The sequence below is a fragment of the Mesoplodon mirus genome (assembly GCF_964341445.2).
Source record: "Mesoplodon mirus genome assembly, chromosome: 2".
Classification (NCBI taxonomy): domain Eukaryota; kingdom Metazoa; phylum Chordata; class Mammalia; order Artiodactyla; family Ziphiidae; genus Mesoplodon; species Mesoplodon mirus.
Window position 1 is genome coordinate 197,261,676 of NC_138977.1, and position 14,742 is coordinate 197,276,417.

Sequence of the window (14,742 nt, forward strand, 5' to 3'; positions counted from 1 at the left end):
CTGTTTACCACTTTATTGAAGAAAACTTTCACAAGCTTCTACCAACTCTACTCACCTCCCAGCTTCCATACCTATTGTTTCATCTACTAAATCTATATTAAAAAGTTACCCCAAAGCTTGTGGCTTAAAAAACTGACATTTATTTTGCTCCCAAGCCTGCAATTTGGGTAAGGCTTCTCAGGAATAGCTTTTGTCTGTTCTGCTTGCCATCACTGGGATGGCTTGAAGGCTGGGGCCTAGAACCCCCTGAAGGCATGCTCACTCCCATGTCCAGGGTTGATGCAGGCTGTCAGTTGGGATCCTAAGCTGCAATCATCAGCTGGAACATTACACATAACCTTTTCATGTGGCCTGAGCTTCCTCACAACATGGCATCTGCATTCCTAGTATGAGAGTTCCAGAAGCTGTCTCAACTTTTGTGACATAGCCACTGTAGCCAGGTAGCATCACTTCTGCCACTTTCTATTGAATAAGAAGTGGGTAAGCCACTGGGGCTGCCCCATATTCACAAGAAGGGGAATTGGACTCCACCTGTTATCAGTGGCAAAGTTCTGGAAAAGTATGTGGGCCTGGAAATATTGCCGTGGCCACTTTTGGAAAATATAATCTGTCTCGTCTCCTGTTTCTTTAAATGAACTGTCTGTGCTCCTGTCCAAGCCCAACCCATTGACTTGCGTACTAGACCCCATCCCCTCTCACTCACTCAACGACATATTTACAGAAATACTTGCCTCTTTCTTCAGTATCATCCATTTTTCTCTCTCTCATGGGTCAATCCTTTCAACACAGGAACATGTTATTATTTCTCCCATCTGAAAAAAAGCCTCCCTTGGCTTCACATAACAGTCCCAAAGTGAGTGGTCCAAGCTGCTGTGCTACCTCTGCTTTCTCTGCATAGGGCTTCCATCTCTGGGCCAAGACAGTTGCCTCAGACCTTGCCAATTCTCAAATAATGGGAAGGGAGAAAAGAAATCAGAGGCAAGCAGCTTCAGCTCTAAGGACATTACTGGATGTTGCCTGCTGACTTTCTGTTCATATGTCATTGGTTGAAACTTAGCCATGAACTTAGCCTAGATGCAAGGGAGGTTGGGAAAGTAGTGGGCAATCATGGGCCCAGACAAAACAGGGTAGGTGGGAACTGGTTTATAGCTAAAAGAAACAATGGAGAATGGATATTGGAGGGAAATAAGCAGTGTCTTCCACCCTCCCGCACCTCTTATAGCCTTTACTCCATTGTTACCTCTCAATGAAGTCCTACCTGGGACACTGTATTTAAAATTGCAATCATCCCCAAGCCCTGCAGCACTCCCTGTCTTCCTTTCTTGCTTTACTTTCCTCAAGCATTTATCACCTTCTATTATACTATATGCTTTACTTTTACATAGCTCATTGTCTATCTATGCCTACCAGAATATAAGCACCATGAAGGCAGGGACTTTGTTGACTGTTGTGTTCACTGCTGTATTTCTGGTACCTAGAACAATGCTTGGCACATAGTAGGTGCTCAATACATATTTTTTGCATAAAAGAATAAAAGAACAGCACAATGGTAAGCACTCAATTGCAGCTGCTATTATCATTATTATCATTTTCTGGCATAAGGAGTGGTTGAGGATGATAGTTGTTAATAAAAGGATCTGGGAAAGCTAGCAGATAGTAACATGCTAACATTAGCGAAGGAGAAGTGGCAGAGAAACCAAAGAATGAGCTTGTTGGGGGCTTGTAGAGCTAATCAGCACCAAGTTACCAGTTGAAGAATCAGTGAACAAATTAGCCTATGCAAACCTGCCTTCATGTCATCCACCCTCCACTGGTGACCAGCCCAATCTATGGACAATTCACAGCACTTGGGATCACCCAGGAGCCATGGCCATTTTCCTAGCAGACTAGCTCCAGCAAAGCTTGAAGAAAACATGATGTTTTTCAAGCGAATATTATTTTCCTTTGAGTTCCATGATCATACCAGAGTTCTTTTCCTCTTCAACATTTTGGCCACTTAGAACAACATGAAACTTTAAAACCTACATCTAGAGAAGTCTCAAGCTCCAATGTCTATGCTTTGGGATTCTGGTACAGTTAAAACTTTTTTAATTGTGCTTTTATAATTTTTAGTTATGGCTCCTTGAGATGATTTGAGCTACACCTGCCTTTTGCTGATAGCAACTGAACCAGATATTACAATGAGATTCCAGAATGTTTCAAGGGAAAAAGATGGATGTACTTTCTGTCAAAACACTAACAAGATATTTGCAATATTCAAAGGAGATCACAGTTTTTAAATACCATAAATATGAATGAAAAGAGAGTTCTGATTGTATTTCTTTAATCTAAGTGCTTCACATAGACTAACTCACTGCTCACAACCACCATGAAGGGTAGATATAGTTTACAGAAGAGGAAAATGAGGCACGGAGAGGTAAGTAACTTGCTCAGGGGCTCACACCTGGGAGGTGGATTGAGGCTATCAACTCAAGTGGACCCACATGAGTCTGTTCCCCTAATATCGGCTATGTTGAGAGACAGATCTTCACCCACATTCGTATCACCCAACAGAAGTAGAGCTACCAGCTGCTCTAACACACTGGTATTTTTCACCAACCTCGAACTGCCTTAGTACTTCTACCCTCACATATGAGATAACCCTGGAAAGCTTGTTCTGGGCTCTGTCCCCACTATCTGAACTCACTAGCTTATGTGCAGACAGCTGGTAAACCCTGTATAATCTGATATACTGACTTCAAATGAGAGGAAATGGCAACTCCTAAACTCAGGGCTGCCTTGTTCCTTCAGCTCTTCCTTGGCTTCCAAGGCTACCCAGAAGTCTGCTGGCAAATTCCTCTGCTTAGCAATTAGCTACTGTTGAACAAAGATCAATAAATTTGTCAATGGTGCCTGTGCTGACTACTCAGTTCCCAACCTTAAGGTTTGTTTATAAATGGGTTAACTGATGGCTGGCTTGTTGAGTGTGGCAAAGGGCCAATCATTTTTTCTGCAGTATGTGCAGTAGGGGGTGTGGGGCCTCCCACTGGCAGCAACAACCATGAAGTCAGAGACACCCCCCACCAATCACAAAAATTACAGGATGTGAGAGGAAGAAAGTAGGGACGTGATTCCATTTCTTAAAATGATTTTACGACTTAAGTTCCCTAGTCCCAATGTTTACAACTTAAATCAATTTCCATCAAATGGAGACCATTATGTAACAAGTTCAAAAGAGATGTGTGCTTTCTTCTGAAATTTCAAACAAAGATGCACTACATTTAAATAGCTTCCACAGCATTATTTCTTGGGGCTTTTGTTTTTGTTGTTGTTTTTGACTATGCAAAATGGTCTTGTATACAAAGATGCATAATTTAGTTTATTGAAGCTGAATTTTCCATGGAAACTGTCCAGTGCTCCCCCAATTCACAAGCACTTTATCTGACCGTCTTTCTTCTTTCAGATAATGGCTGGCAGCAACCCACAGTGTGGAGGTTATACGCTGTACTTTTGAAAAAGTCTTGAATGGAGCCATTGTTCCCCTGAGATGGTCTCTGTGTTTCACTGAACACAGAGCAGGGTGTAAAAAAGGCACCTTGTGTGCAACTGTTGGCGAGGTTGGGGAGTGAATTAAAATCTCCAGAAAGTCTGGGCAGTGCTGTTCAGAGGAGCAATGAACCCTCTGGAAGCACTGTTAGCTCAGACATTCCAATGTGGTGAGGCAGCCTCAGGGACACGGCTCCCTCCAGTCTCATTTAGAGAAGGATTGAGGGGGGCGAGCAAAGGACATTGATCTGGACCCGCTCTCTTTGCAAAAAATTGGGGACGGCTCCCTATTCCAGGGATAGGTGATACTGATTGTCACACTCAGTTAACTTTCCTGCCTAACGGACCTAGACTTTCCTTGGTTACTAATGGTGCAGTGACTCATTTGGAGGATTCAATGTTAACTGCTTGTGCATCCACCAGTTTGCAAGCCTAATTCCCATGTGCCTAATTAACAAAACAAAACAAGTCTTTGAGGGCTCCAGGTGATTAATGATGTTTGATATTACTAATTCATTAAATGCATTATAAGACCATAATACACAACTGTATATTCAATAAATAGCCTACCTTGCTTAGTGTCAGTAATGCTTCCTTTTTCCTGGCTCCTCCATTCACCTGTCCAGGACCTTGAGAGCACTGGGTCAGCGTAAATGACTACTCCCCAATCCTCTAGGGCTAAGGTCTCAAGCTTTTCATGAACAAAGAGTCTCCTCAGAGGCTTCTGCAGACAGCTTTCCAAAACCGGCTCTCAAGGAAGGAGGTAACGTTGATTTTCAGGAAAATCCTAGTGGTGAGAAAACAGCAAAACAGTTCAAGGACCAGGCTGCCATATTTTTCTTACAGGCAGAATTCTTTGGTGCCCCTCCTGCGCCTGGAGGCTCAAAGGAGGGGAGGTCACTTTTAACAGTGACCTGAAAGAAAGGGTCATACTTGAGCAGGAGGAAAGGGTGTGGGAGGTGGTGGTCATGGTCCAGGTAGAGGCTCAGAGTGGGAGAAGCATCCTGTTGGGTGGTCCCTAATAACCAGGCCATGTTGGGTTCCTACAGTCGTGGGGAGTTCGTCTGGAAGGCAGCAGGGAGCCGGTGAAGGTTTCTGCACAGATTAAAGCTGTAGAAGAGGAAGAATAATATGGCTGTGTTGTGAGGGATGCTTCGCTCCAAGGAGTGGACAGACAGGAGGGCTAGGGGCCACCGGAATTGGTCCTGATTGAATACAAGAGTTAGGGTCAGACCTATGCAACAGGTTAGTCCATTAAAATAGGTAAAGAGGAGGGGGGGTTTAGGGGAAAGGGAGGGAGATGATAATTCGATTTTCCTCAGGTGCCTGGCTCTCCTGACTGCCAGTTGGGTACAAAAACCACCTCGACGGCTAGGTAAGGCTCCGTGCAGAGCCTGCAGTTTCTGGCAGCGCTGAACACCTCCTGTTCGCTTCAGCAGCGAAAGCCACTAGATGTGGAGTCCACAGACTTGGATGTCACTATTTGGACGGTCACTGTTAGCAGTCAAAGGAGTATCTCCTGAGCCTGGCACTGCACGGCGCACACTGTGGTGCTCAACAGTAAATATCTGAATGATGAATGACCGAACAGATTGGAGACTTGGTGCTGCCCTTACCAGAGTAACCTTGGTCAAGTAATTTAACCTCCAAGAGCCTCGGTTTCCGTGTGTGTCGAGCAGGGACGGTCCCTGGCGGAAAGTGTGAGACTAAATTCCCGCGGCCTGAGGTGGACCGAGTTCCCCACCTCCGGTCGGAGCCGGGCAATCCCGCTGCGGCTCCCCGGGCGTTGGGCAGCCCCCGGGGGCCGAGGCCGAGGCCGGGCCAGAGGCCGGGGCCGGGCGAGGTTCGCGAGGCCGGCTGCCGGGGCGTGGGTGGCGGCCGGGTCCGCCCCTCGCGCCTGCATTCTCTGCGCGGCCCGCGCCCGGGGGCGGGGCCCGGCTCAGGCCCCGCCCTCGGCCGCCCGGCCGCCTGGCCGCCCGCGGTGGCGCTCGCGGCCTCTCAGCCCGGGCGGGCGAGTTCTGGAAAAGCCCGGCCCAGGGCGGGGGCTCCGCTGCCGCCCGCGCCGCCGTCCGGGCAGCTTGCAGAGCTCTGCGAGCGCGGAGCGAGGGAGCGGCGCCGGGCGGGGGCGCACACGACGACGCGGGGCCGGGTGGGCGCGGCGGCGGGCGGCGCGCCCCGAGCTCTGCCTCCCGGGCACTTGCCCGGCTCTGCGCGCTCCTGTCGTCCGGTCCGCCGCTGACACACGGTAGCGAGGACACCCGACGCCGCTAGCGACAGGCGCGTCCCAGAGGGACGCTGCACTTGGGGACTCCGGCGCGACCGGCCAGAAGAGGAAAGGTGAGGAGGTGTTTCTGTGGTTCGGTTCCTCAGGCTTGGAGAAGGGGAGAGATGGGCTTTTAATCTCTGAATTCAGTAGATCCGGCCAGGGGCAGAAGCCTCACTCCGCGTACCTGGCGAGAGTACAGGTAGCTACTCCCCTCCCCAGGGGAGAACTGAGGCAGGCGACTCCCTAGGGGGCGCGGGCCAGCCCTCACATGGGATGGAGGATACCCTGTTAAGTGCTTCCTTCGCCCCTTCAAATGCTTGCCTCGGGTCTCCACTGCATTTTGTGTGTGCGGTACAAAGAAGAAAAGTATAAGCTCTTGCTGAGGCGGCCCCCTAGCCGCCAATATTTCACAGAAAGTGCTCAAGAGATTGTTCTTGGAGAGATTAGCTACATCAAGTCCTAGAAAATATAATATTGGACCTGGTCTCACTTTCACTGGTAACTAGAAGAATGGCTACGTCTTTTTTTCTTAAAGTCCTCTCATGCTGTGATAAGGAATAACCTAGGAGGAAAAATCTTTCTTGTGTCTAATGTTAAATGCACAGTGTAAATTTACGGTTCCCCCCGCACACCTTCCCTGGTATTTAAGCCATGAGAACACTTGGTTCACCTGACTCAACTAATTATTCAGTGTAAGAAAGATCCATCATTCAAAGGTTTTTTAGCAGCCTCATTTTAAAGATGGAGCTCCCTCAATAGATGTTAAGTAGGATTCACTTGATGGAAAAGTTTTATTTCCACATGGTTCTTAATTTTAGTTTCATCATGCAAAATTTGTCAGTAGGTCATTTAGATCTCTGCAGGATTAGTGAATTTCCTTGTGTTTCTGGGAGGAAGCCCTGGTAGGGATAGGGTGGAGCCACTGCCACAGAATGGGCACAGCCGAGGCCAAGAGTGCTGCACCCCACCGGGAAGAATTTTTGAGAGCCTGTCTTGGGAGGTGGATGCAGGTGACCCTGTAGATGCCCTTACAGGGCCCCGTTGGCATTGGGGGTGAAGGGGTAGCGGACTGTCTCTGGATGCTGTATGCAGCCATGTCTTCGTGGATAGTTGCTGAAGGATGCCTGATGATGCTGTCTTCTAGAACATCCTTTGCTCTTCCTGAGTGCCCTTCCTGCTCCATTTTACCACTCTAAATCCTAACCATCCTTCAAACTAAGTTTTTGTTGCTGCTGTGAGACCTTCCCTGATACCCCAGCCCCAAATAGTCAACATTCTCCAGCTCTGATGCCTGCAGCATTTTATTGAATACCTTCCTAACCTTTCTTCTCTCAGCGTTCTTTGAGAGTTATTTATGTAGATGTTTCATTTTCCCTACTGAAGGAATTAACTGTGGCTTTCTTGGCACAGAGCTTGCACCTAGAAGGCCTTCTAGAAATAGTGTTATGACTTTGTTTCTTCAATACAAATCTCTACTTTGGAAAAGGAGATAATATAACCAACCAAAAGGATTCAGAGAAGAACATAATGTTTACCATTCAAATTGTCCTCCATTTACAGCCCCACAGGGAAAATTTTCCTTATACCTAGGAGCCATGCATAATAATCATCTTTGGTCCAAGCCTGGGGATCAAGTTAGAGCTGGAGGGACAGTCTTCCAGTCCTTATAGTAACATAAGCTCCTTGGATGTACTCCAAGGTTGACCTGTGTCATTAAAAATTCCATGCTCCAGTGCATTGTGGTGAAGCTAGATTCCGATGAAGGTGGTTGGTTTTCTTTTTGTATTTGCAACTGTTCTTAATCACAGTCTTCCCTGGGTTTTTGTCGTGTATTTTAAACAATTCATTTGATGTGCAATTTGTTGCCTACAAATTTTTAAATGAATAAAGGAAAATTGAAAAGAATTGTGCTTGCTGTTTTCTAAAGCAGAGAGCAGGGAATGCTTGCCCTGCCTGAGCAAGAGGAGATATTTGCAAGGAGCGAGGCTGCTCTGCACATGTGTGTTGGCAGTGCCTGCCTTCCACACACCTGTCTGGCAATCGGCCTGTAGAGGACAACAACTGCTTCAGTCTGGGCTCCTTCTTTCTCTGCCTGGGCTCCCTCTGCTTGTGGGGAGAAGGGGTCAGGGGAGCACAACAATTTAGAGCTTCGGATTCAGGAGGAGTAGCAGGGAAGACATGAGAAAAAGCAGTAACTGCTTAGAGTGTGGATTTGTTTGATCAAGTTGCTTTCCTCTGGACACTTGGTTGAGATCTTGGCATTGAGCAAGTGGGAATTTGGTTGGGAGAGGGAAGGCAGGTGGCTGGGGAGCATGGTACTGCTGTAGAAGGGCTGGGAGGTATTGATGGGGGGTGCTTAGGGAAGCATGTGGCCCAGTTATGTGGGGTCCCCAAGAGGAGAGTTGGAGATGGGGAACTGGGGAGTAGAGAAAGAAGAAGAATATATCAAAGATGCACTTTGCCATGGGCCAACTATGGGGCCTAGAAAGGAAGAGAAAACTCTCTTCAGCATCATGGGGTCTTCTCTGCTCCCATGGTATAGAACTCAGGCTTGTTTTTATTAATGCTGTAATTCATCTGTGTTGTGGCTTAAATAGGTTTTCATGAGCCAGATTGGAACCCGGCCGTCTGTCCAGTAGGATAGCCACAAGCCAGATAGGGCTATTTGCATTTAAATTTAAGTTAGTTAGAATTAAATGAAATTAGTCCCATTTCAAATGATTGTTACATGTTGCTACCATACTGGACAAGGGAGAGATATAACATTTCCATCATCTCAGAAATGTGCCTTGGGATATTATTCTAAAGGATTAATGACTATTAATCTCCAGTGTACTAATTTCCAAATCAAAGTTAGTCATAAATTAACAATTTCCTGTTCATAGTCCCCTACCAAGTCTATTTAGATGAGAATAATAATAGTAATTGTTGTTGCTAACACTTATATAGTGCTTACTACGTGCCAGGCAATGTTCTAAGCACTTTACATCTGTTAATTCATTTAATCCTAACAACATTAGGTGGTAAATGCCAGAGACGTGTTATCCCTTACCTGCAATTCCAAAATTAAAACAAACAAACAAACAAAAAAAACAACACTCTCAAAACTGTGGTTTTCATAAGTTTGGCTACAAAATTTGGTCATGAGGTTATTATGGTCTTTATTTTTCTCACCTGGTAAGAACATTTATACATTTTAATTTCAGAAACAATGGACATGTTTGCTGCAGATCCCACCTATAGCATTACTTAATATATGGCACATGTACTGTTTTACCATTACGAAAGCCAGAAACCTTCTGATTTTGGATAAGGACATATGGATCTCCCTTACTATGCCCCTTTTGAAGATGGGAAAACTGAGAAACTAAAAGGTCATGTAACTTGCATGAAGTCAGAGCAAGAAAGTGCCAGGGCCAGGATTCAGTCAGAGCAGGCCGGCTCCAGACTCTGTTCCCTTGACCATTGTGCTTTCCTGAAACAACCTCTGGGCTCATCACCCCAAACAAATGACTGGCCCTTTTTCGGCCGAGTGAAACCAAATAGCTTTAACTTGGCTCATTAGAAAGTTTCAGATAGGACTATAGCTAAATTGTTCAGTAGCTGGGGTTCTGAAACTTCGTGGTAGGGTTTCAGAGGATCTGGATCAATCTGGATCTGGGTCCTCTGAGTTGGAAGTCTCTCCAGGGAAGACTCTGAGGTTCTCTCTTCTTCTGGGAGGTTGATTAGAACTGCAGGGCTGGTCTGGGGTCAGGAATGGACTTCTCACTTTCTCTCTCCAACTGGTCCCTTCTTGTCTTTTTGGTCCAAATCTGCATTTGAAGAAACTCTTCAGTAACCCCAGGCTTTCTCCTTTGAGTGTAAGAAGATGTTCTGAAGGCTCCACCATCTGTGTGGACCTTACAGCATGGACTCTGCAGGACCCCTATGTGCCTGTGTCCCATGAGCATGTGTACCTCTCATGGCATAGTCTCCAAGGCCCCTAGTGGTCATGGTGACTCCAGTTAGAATAGCTTAAGGTGTAGGAACAAGGCACTCTTGGTCAAGTACAAGGGCTCTAGAATCAAATTTACCTAGTTTTACATAAGCTTTGCCATCTACTAGCTGTACAACCTTAGACAAGAAGTTAACCTTTCTGTAAGATAGTAATTTTACGGGGTTGCTCTGAGACCCAGGTAAGTTAATGCACCTAAAGCACTTTGCATAGTGCCAGGCACGTAGTCAGTGCTCAAAAAGTTAGCTACTAATATTGTCTTTTCCCTCTGGACCTACCTAAGTCTTGCCAGTATGCAACTTTAGGCTTTGGAAAGACATGTGGTAGGTTGAATAATGCCAGTGGTCCCCCAAAGTTGTCTTAAGTCTTAATCCCTGGAACCTGTAAATATGTTACTTTACATGTCAAAAGGAACTTTACAGATGTGATTAAATGAAAGATTTTGAGATGAGGGGTTATCCTGGATTACCTGGGTGGGCTCAGTGTAATCAAGGGGGTCCTTATAAGAAGGAGACAAGAGGATCAGAGTCCCTAGCAGGAGGTAGGGGTAATGTAAGGAAGGGGTCAGGAGCCAAGGAATGCAGGCTGCCTCTAGGAGCTGGAAAAGGCAAGAAAACGGATTCTTCCCTAGAGCCTCCAGAAGGAAGTCAGCCCTGCCAGCCCATTTTAGACTTCTGGCCTCCAGAACTGTAAGATAACAAATTTGTATTGTTTAAGCCACTACATCTGTGGCAATTTGTCACAGCAGCAATAGGGAACTAATAGAGTATGGAAGAGAAAACAAAGTGGTAAGGAGGGAAATGAAAGCTGTCAAAATAAGAGAACAGTAATAGCTAGCATTTAGTTTGAACTTTGCTAGGTACAATTCTAACTACTTTGTGTGTATTAACCTGTCATCCTCACAACAATTCTCTTACTTTTATTATCTGCGTATCACAGAAGGCGAAACTCAGGGGCTGAGAATTTAGGTAACTTGCCCAAGGTTACACAGCTAGTACGGGGTAGAGCTGGGATGTGAATCCACCATGTCTGGGACTCTTAATTGTTACCCACACGACTCCCCAAAGCAGGCATTTCTGTCTGCTAAGGCTGACAGTACCGGCCACTGAGTGGTATGTTACTGTAAAGAAGGAAAAAGCAGTTTTTGAATCGGCAAGAAGGAGAGTGATGTAGTCCCCACACACCAAAAAAAAAAAAAAAAAAAAAAAAAGAAAAAAAGAAAGAAAAGAAAAAAGAAACATGGGCATCAAAGTACTTGGTAAGCTTTTGCCATTTCTATCTCATATAATATGTGTGGACAGCTTGAAGCTGGAGGACGCTGGTTCTGGGAGCAGTTCCTGGGCTGGCCTCCCTCTCGGGTTCCCACCTCTGTGCCTACAGCAGCCCTGCTCACTCACCACAGACCTCTGGCCCCGGCGCCCTGTTGGCTCCGCTTCCCACCTCTGCCTGTTTATTGGATTTGCCTCATTCCTGACTCTCTGCTCCAGCCCTGAATTCCACCTCCTTCTGGCCCTTCAAATGCTCAAACTTGAGATGATTAGTGTCAGGGCCCGGATGGTGAGGTACCTCTGTGACTGCTGGAGGGTGGCTGGTGGTTATTTCTTCCTTTTCCTTTGGTTTAGCTGGCTGTTGTTGGCTTTCTAGCTGTGCTTCTTTTGTCTCTCAAGCTCATAATTCAGAGTGATACTGATTTTCCAGCTGTGCTCCAGGGGTGTCGGGGCCTCTGTCAGGTGAGGGAGATGCAGGCAGATGAAGATCTCAGCCCTTCAACCCGCTTCTGATGAGCAGCCCGCTCTTACTCATTTTATTTATACAGTGAGGTCCTGGCTTAGATTTGGCACGAAAGGGCGCTTCTGTTGCTAGAGAGACAGAGAGAAGTTTGAGAAAACCTAAACCCCAAGTTAAGGCACACTATGTATGACCTTTCACCCAAAGACTTGGATGTGCAGGAAATAGAACTCACTGTAATTTTCTCTAATTGCCTTTTACAAGTTGGGGATCTGGAGCCTGGTTGCTTAGATTTGTTTACTGGCTGCACTGTTTATATGCAATCTGTGTGACCTCGTGCAAAATACTTGTCCTGCTGAGGCCTAAACTAAATGGGTCCTCATTCACTAAATGGGAGGGGTAATAGTAGCACCTAATAAATGAGATCGTTCACGTAAAGGGCTTAGAACAGCGCCTGATATACAATTAGGATTCAACAAATCCTGGCTCTTAGGCTCATTTTTATTCTGACTGAGTCTCCCAATGGAATGGCGGAAGGAGAATCTAGCATCATCTCTTCACGGGGTTCTGCTCTCCCTCGGTGCAGCTGGGGATCTTACTTACTCCTCTCTCTGCCTGGTTGCCACTGAAGTGTCCATTGTCCCTGACCACAGGTGACTTCAGGTACAGTGACACAAGGCTGCTTCTCATGGGTGCACAGCCGCACCTCCCCAGGGTCTCTGATGTCTCTCTGCCTCTGCAAGGAAGAGGGTCCCCTCTGCTCTCAGGAGCTGCAGGACATTTGTTCTTTCCTCCCCTGCCCGCCATCTGTGGGGCCTGGGACGAGAGGGACAGAGTGGAACCCCAGTCTCCTCCCTCCTTCTTCACGACATTGAGTCTATAAGGCAGACTTAATACTCTTGCATCCTTTCCCCTCTACCCTTAAGGCTTAAGAAAACAAAACAAAATAAACATAAACAGGGTGGCTGTGCTTGACTGGGTTATTGGTCGAGCAGTGCTGGCCAGTACCATTAGCTACATAGTGATGGCATTGCTGCTGGCTCCGTTGAGTGGTCTGCTGTGTGGTGGCCCCAGTGAAATGTGCTCCATTTGTAAAAATACTGGGACATCTCCTTCAGAAGAGCTGATTACACGTGCACACAAGTTCAAAGCTATAACAAAATGCGGTTAGCATTTATGAATTTTATTGCTTTGTAGGAACAGCTACATTTTAATAATTAAACAGTAATGCTGCTATATTCAGAATTAGGAAAGAGGCAGAAGCAAGGAAAGACTCTTTTGATGACTTTCTTTTAGGTTTAAACTATATAATATCACTGACTATGGAAAATCCAGAGAATGGAAAAAAAATCATTGGGAAAAACACATGTGACCAAGTGCATACTAGACACATCTGGGATTAAAATATCATATAACACAGTTTAATTTGGATATCACTGGAGTTAGTTCAAGTTACTGTCATTTCTAAAGAAAGTTTCAATTCATTTGTTATTATTAACAACACGAACTCAGATTTCATTGATGAACATATTTTCACCTATGATCTGTTTGCCTGGAGGAACTGAAGCATTCTCTAATAGTCTGGTTTGTCAATCTCAGGGAGGTGGATAAAATTCACAGAAGTTAAATGCTTTTGGCATGAAATTATATTCCTTTTTCCCCCCAAAGGCAGAATGAATTTGGATGACAGGGTAGAGTGTGAGCCTCATTCAGTCTGCAGTTTTGGTAACTGCTGTGGTCTCAGCAAACTCAGATTCACTTCTCTGCTGCTCAGCAGGCTAATTAGTCCCTAACTCAGCCTGGGTTGTTCTTTCTTCGTGCCTCCAGCAGGGTCCTAAAATTCACAGTGGGAGGGATTGGTAAAGCTCCAGGCAGTTGTGAAAGAAATATGCTCAAATATTTTTTGAATCTGAGAGGATGGCAAGAACTTCTTGAGCTATGTGCAGAAACTACATAAATTTGTAAAAAGAACTCCGAAAAATGATTCCTGCGCTCTCAGTGCAACAGCAGTCAGACAGCCTTGCAGGTTCTTCTGGGGCATCTCTCAGATCTAGGATTTTGACTAACTACCCTTTGCTGACTGAGGGCCTCACCAGTGCCAAGTCATGGGATGGCTGACAACAGGTGAAGTGTGTTCCTCACTCAGGCGGGCAAGCCCATATCAAATTAGTTACAGAGGATCAGAGAGCGTGCTTATTTCTAGCCATGCGGCCTATTTCTAATGAATTATCACTATCTAAGCAGTAAAGTCTAAAATATGTCACTTGTTTAAGTTATTAGTTTAAAAGTAAAGAATTTTTAGGCAAATACTGTATGTTTTCACTTATATGTGAAATCTAAAAAGATGAATAAATATAACAAAACAGAAACAGACTCACAGATACAGAGAACAAACTAGTGGCTACCACACAGGAGAGGGGTAGGGGTTGGAGCGAAATAGGTAAAGGGGATTAAGAGGTACAAACTATCAGTTATGAGATAAATAAGTCACAGGGATGTACTGTATAGCACAGAGAATATAGTCAGTATTTTATAATAACTTTGTATGGTGTATAATCTGTAACAATATTGAATCAACTGCGTTGTACATCTGAAACTAACACAATATTGTAAATCAACTATACTTCAATAAAAAATTAATTAAAAAAGATTTTTTTTTTTTTTTTTTTTTTTTTTTTTTGCGGTACGCGGGCCTCTCACTGTTGTGGCCTCTCCCGTTGCGGAGCACAGGCTCTGGACGTGCAGGCTCAGCAGCCATGGCTCACGGGCCCAGCCGCTCCACAGCATGTGGAATCTTCCCGGACCGGGGCACGAACCCGTGTCCCCTGCATCGGCAGGCAGACGCTCAACCACTGCGCCACCAGGGAAGCCCCTAAAAAAGAATTTTTAATTCAAAACAATTTTAACAGCTAAAATCTATCTTTTAATTATTAATGCAGACTTTATGCATCTGTTTATGATTTGTTTATTACTTTTTTATTACATGCTGTGTCATGCAACAGTGAAAATTGAGGGATCCAAATGTTCCCCTCTCACTTTTACTTGTTTTTTTTGTTTTCTTCTTTTTTTTTGGCCACGCCCTGCGGCATGTGAGATCTTAGTTCTCTGAGCAGGGATCAAACCCATGCCCCCTGCAGTGGAAGCGCAGAGTCTTTTTTTAACATCTTTATGGGAGTATAATTGCTTTACAATGGTGTGTTAGTTTCTGCTTTATAACAAAGTGAATCAG

At 45.4% G+C, this 14,742-nt stretch overlaps 1 protein-coding gene and 1 long non-coding RNA gene across 4 annotated transcripts in view; one reads left to right on the forward strand and one right to left on the reverse strand.

The window, feature by feature from the left end:
- The window catches only part of LOC309809253, a 184,996-nt gene extending 179,718 nt beyond the window's left edge, over nt 1-5,278 (reverse strand). The window contains exons 1-2 of the long non-coding RNA XR_014294833.1: nt 5,142-5,278; nt 4,096-4,312 (exon numbers count right to left, since the gene is read on the reverse strand). This is a non-coding gene — a long non-coding RNA (uncharacterized lncRNA). The remainder of the gene's footprint in view (nt 1-4,095; nt 4,313-5,141) is intronic.
- A 232-nt stretch (nt 5,279-5,510) lies between these two features.
- Nucleotides 5,511-14,742, forward strand: part of PLCE1 (phospholipase C epsilon 1) — a 313,229-nt gene continuing 303,997 nt past the window's right edge. For all 3 annotated transcript variants that reach the window (XR_014291928.1, XM_082604110.1, XM_082604111.1), the window contains exon 1: nt 5,511-5,862. The gene's annotated coding sequence lies outside the window, so the exon portion shown is untranslated. The remainder of the gene's footprint in view (nt 5,863-14,742) is intronic.